Below are 5,287 nucleotides of genomic sequence, written 5' to 3'. Positions count from 1 at the left end.
GCCACCTACCTTGAGGCTCTTTGCCTTATTAACCTGGCACTGTTGGAAGTTTAGTACGTACTCTTGAACATCATAATGTACCCCAGCCAATAAAATTGCCGTCGAACTAAGACATACGTCTTACAAATACCTGGATGACCAACACTTGGACTATCGTGACACTCAAATAAGATTTGGCCCTAGTGTCTGAGTCCTTTGGCACACATACTCTACCCTTGTGGAGTAAGTATCCATCATCAATGGAAAAAAAATTTCATCACTTAAGCTCTTCCTAAGTAGGGGTGGAGCTCTGCATGTTGGAGTTTTTATCTGCGCGTGCAAAGACATGTTTATCTTGGTATACATAGACATGTTTATTTGGCTATACAGAGACATGTGAGTGTGAGGGATCCCTTTTTAAAACATCACTCCACACTCTTTATTTTTCTGAAAGCAAGTGAATTGATTTAAGACATCCGACTTAGTGCATCCGCTACTACATTATATCGCCCCTTGCAATATCGTAGCTTACAATCATAATCTTGGAGGATTTTTGCCCATCTAGCTTTACGGCCCTTCAAGTTCGTTTGAGTAGTAAACCATTTTGATAAATTGATTTATCACTAGCATCAGTCTCTACCACAAACGGCTTAAGTGGGTCAACGATTGCTAGGATGGGAGGAGTGGTTATAGCTACCTTGACTTGTTCAAAAGTGCGTTTTTGGGCTTCTTCCCAAGAAAAGGTCTTACCTTTTGCTTTAAGTTGATCCCTCATAGGAACAATGATTTTTGGCATAATCATGGATATACTGTTGATAAAATCCAGCCATGCCTAAAAATATTTGAAGCTCCTCAACCGTGTTGGGATGTGGCCATCGAAGAATGGAAGCGACCTTGTCAGTGTCCATTTTATAATGTCTTCATCCATCTTTACCAAGCAGTCCAAAGGAGTTAAGAAATACGGCTATGAACGAGGATTGTGCACCATCTTTCAGTGTGCAATTGGAGAAAGAAATTTTGTGGCTTGGTGCTATTGAGGTTCCCAAGGAGACCCATGGAGTGCTTGCTTGGATTTTTGAACACATTTCGTGGATAACAGATGTCATTAAGGCACAACTAGCTGGGCAAAAACTACAAGTAGATGGCATAAGGGAGTTTGAAGTTGACTGGCACTTAGGTGGCGATTTGAAAACAATCAAGTGCATTCTAGGGTGCAAACACTGGGCAGGAGCTCTATATCCTTGTCCATTTTTCATTAAGGGCTATAAGGGGAATGCACGCAAGATCGCAATGGTCTACAAAACATAGGAAGATGACAATTCACAAAGTACACATGTGTGGAAGCATTCGGTTCTACGATGTCCTATGCTAGAGGAACACAATCGTGTTGCAAAAGACAGTGAATAGAACCCTATAATTAACTTCCCTCTCAAAAATGTGCATTTTTGCTCACTTCATGCTTTTATGCACATCTTTGATCGTTTATTAAAGCTTCATATTGATTATGCCTATAGAATGAAGCTTGCGGAGAGGTCGTTTGCGGCTATCTCAAAAGTGGAAGGGCTCTTAAATTCAGTAGGTTGTCATGGGACCAACACCTCCATTGTTGCACAGGAGAACAATGCAAGCGCTCAGGAAGTGGCCCAACCAGTGTCCATGAGTGGACTAAAGGCAAGGAATTTTTTGAAGAGGGTTTGGTCCAACGAAAGGGGTGCTGCTGCCGGAACATCAACATTTGAAGGTGGATGGGAGTTGTAGAAGGATCTCTGCAAGTATACAACGGACAATGATAGCAATGCAAGTGTTGTGCTTAGCCGACAACATGTTTGGGCGGCATTCAATAAGATGATGAAGATACTACGGCTTACAAGCACAACAAGTGAGCAACGACAAGAATTCCAAAATTTGGTGGTGGAGTTCACAAAGGCAGTTGTCATTGCATGGGGTGAATTGAACATTACAAAACTATATGGTGAGTGCTTGCTATTCCGACTTGGTGTGTACTATGCTTTAGTTTTGATCATCGATGTGTTGTGGCTTTTTGGGCAGCACATCCTCTATGTCCATGGTGCATACTTTATGAACATGTATGGTTCATTGGATCTTTGGAGCACGCAAGGTATGGAGAAGTCATACTATCGTGCTAGGGGTGTCTACTTCAAGAAAACAAGAAATGGAGGAGGTTTAGTGCACTCATGCTATCTTCAGGAAATGCTCAATTGGTTTTATAGTACCACCTTTGGACGCAAAGTGTCGATTGAACGTGCAAGGTCATCATACTTGGCAAAAGAAACCCGTCGATTGGCCCATGTTCATTCCTCAGAATGCTAGAGATCCTCACAAGGTCCAGTACGGCATGCAGTGTGGCGAGCATCAAGGACTAGGGTTGGAAAAGTTTGGGTCAGGAGGTAGTACATGTATTTAGAATCTCATGAAAATGGAAAATCTACTACATTTGGATGCTCTTTTTTCTGGATCAAGCGTTTGCATTGTTTGATTTTTTACGCAATTTTATAAGTGTACGTTTTGCTCTGTGTGTTTGAATAGTTCTCCAATTTCATATGGTTTTAAAATTCAAAAGATTATTTTCTCGTGCTTTTAGCGGCTCTTTTCCACCATGTGAACCTTCCCTTATGTGGCCACCCTATATAAAGTGGTAACCCCCCCCCCCCCCCCCCCCCCCTTCCCCCAATTCTCAAACACATAGCACTCCTTCCCTCACCGAACACCACAAACTCTAAGAAGGCCCCCAAACGCACTTTCATGATGGCAAGGACAAAACAGACTACAAAGAAGAATCCAAAGACCATCGGGACGCGTAGAAAGTAGAAGATGCCGTGGGAAGGGGAGGACATCCCAGTGAACCATAGAGTGGGTGGTAAGACATTGCCAGGCCAAATGGGTCCAATGACATCTAGCCCAGGTCACCACACTGTGGCCGGCAAGTCACTGCCAAGAGGAATGGGTGCCATGCCTTTTGATTAACCCAACAATGATGAGTGTAGCAGTGAAGATGAGGATTATGATCTGGATGAAAATGCCCCCCCAGCCACCTCCCAAGCGCCATCAAAAGTCAAAATTCTACACGAAGCCGTAGAGAGAAAAGACACAAGGAGCTTAGAGGCCCCCACAACGCCGACCTCAATGAACACGACAATTTTGTCGAGGGTTTGCTGAGATTTGGCATTATCAGAAGATAGAAGACCTGCTTATTAGGAAAGCACCTTTTTCATGGACATGTAAGGAAGTGCTACAAAGCTACAACATAGAGCTTCGGATGTCTGCAATTGCCCTTGAATCAATTCAGGAGGTTGTAGAGGCTTATTTGGTCAGTCTCTTTGAAGACACATTCTTATGTGTTGTCCATGCCAAGCGTGTAACAATCATGGCCAAGGACATGCAACTTGCACATCGCCTAAGGCACGACTAATACCCTCTAATGTCAAAAACTTTTTTTGTAACTAGCTTTTGTATTGGAATCAACTCACTTTGGAACCCTTGTAATGGATTCAAGTTTTCTTGTGAACTCAATGTATTTTCACTTTGCGAAATATACAATCCGTCTCTTTTTGTCTCTTATATTGTTAACTTAATGTCCAATTTTAATGTCTATAGGCGCGGCCTTGGGATCTTTACAATCCGCCAACACCCCACCTACTGCCAAATGCAGGATCTTCATCTCCTCCAAGAAAGGCTCCTCACTGACGCGGAAGAAAAGAGTTGCAATGTTGGACAAGAAAGATTGCCCAATTTTGCGCTTCTTGAAGGATTTTGCAACTTCCTTTGTCACTTGACGGAAGTGGTTCGCCTCTTTTGCAATTGCCTCAAAGCGAGCTAGTCTCTTTGAAAATGCAGTGTCGCCCTTGTGGATGTAGCGAAGCAGATCACATGGCAACCACAACATGGTGTTGTCTTCAAAGTTCACATCATACTTTAGTATATGCGCATGCATATACTCTATGATGTTGTGAAAAGTGTCATTGTGGAGTTGCATGGTTTTTTGTAAATCCACTGTGCGAGTAAAGAATCCGTGAAGATCACTGCATCCAACATATTCGGTGTCCTCTAAGAAAAGAAGAAACCACAAAAGGGGGTGTGTGGCTCTTCCGACGCTGCTGTTGTGCGTGGGAGGAGGATGCGTTAGCATGTGCTACCATGGATCTTTTTATGTGTGTGTGTGTGTGTGTGTCTTCTTTCTTTCTCTCTCAAGTGTTGACAGAAAAATAAGAAGCCCCCTCCCCTTTATATACACCCCCCCCCCCCCCCCCCCCCCCCCTTTTCTCCCCACCACCGCAGCCTACTACAGAAAAAGACAGCATCCCCAAGCTCTTTGATATACATACAAACACACATGGGTGCACACACAAACACCCAAACAAAGTCTAAAAAACTTAATCAACGAAGGTGATACTATAATGACAAAAAGTTTTGAACTTCCATTAAATAGAAGGCTTTACAACGTGGCATTAGAGCCAATTACATTGATCTATCAAATCAACTTAAAGACATTGCACCGCCAACCCTCCACTCCTGTTGCACTTTCATGGCTGCATCCATCTACCTACAACTCTGAAACAACAAAATGCTTTTAGTAAGACTAACAATTAGCACATGTAGACAACATATAAACTAAACTGACATTTTACAGATTGAGACAAAAGTAAGCATCTTTGATTTCTTCGTAGCCCAAGATAATCAAGTGTTCTCGTATGTTGGTGAGTGTCCAGTGTTCACTGACTTGCACAATCTCAGAAACACCATTTGACAAAGTAAAGGGCATGCCAAATGTCACAAAATTAGCAACACTAGATTGTAAGCGTATCCACTTTCCACTCTTACACATCCAACACTCATAGTGAAAACGTAAGTACAAAGTAGTGCGCACTTTCAAATATCGTATCCCTATACCTGAAGCTCCCACCTTACACTTGTATTTATCTCCTTAGTGTACTCCCTCAACCATTCCCTAATTATCTTTAAATACCAATTTTAGTGCTTCATACATAACATTCTTGTTACAAAACATAGTAGGTGTGACACAGAATGGCAATGTCTTGAACATGTGTACAAAAACATGCACGGGGCAGCACCAACTGAGCCCTAGTGATCTAGAAGCCTTCCCAAATTTTAATGAGGAGCAAATGTCAGAAAGCATCTCCTTCTTCACTGAGAAAAGTGACCGCGCATTGGGTTGTGGCCATTTTGGACTCAGTAATGAAGGTTTGTCAATAGTAATGATCTTACCATATCCATCCTTCGAGGCCGGCACTACACACGTGTGTGAGTAGAAGAAGATTTTGCGTTGCAA

The 5,287-nt window shown here is 42.6% G+C and overlaps 1 pseudogene; it reads left to right on the top strand.

Annotated features, from left to right (window-relative positions):
- The first annotated feature begins 2,100 nt into the window (after nucleotides 1-2,100).
- LOC147418211 (uncharacterized) lies at nucleotides 2,101-3,409 on the top strand (annotated as a pseudogene).
- Nucleotides 3,410-5,287: the final 1,878 nt, after the last annotated feature.

This window comes from Adiantum capillus-veneris, chromosome 30 (assembly GCF_014529385.1).
Source record: "Adiantum capillus-veneris isolate H3 chromosome 30, ASM1452938v2, whole genome shotgun sequence".
NCBI lineage: Eukaryota > Viridiplantae > Streptophyta > Polypodiopsida > Polypodiales > Pteridaceae > Adiantum > Adiantum capillus-veneris.
The sequence above is the reverse complement of the archived record's forward strand: the minus strand, read 5'-3'. Positions and strand labels throughout refer to the sequence as shown.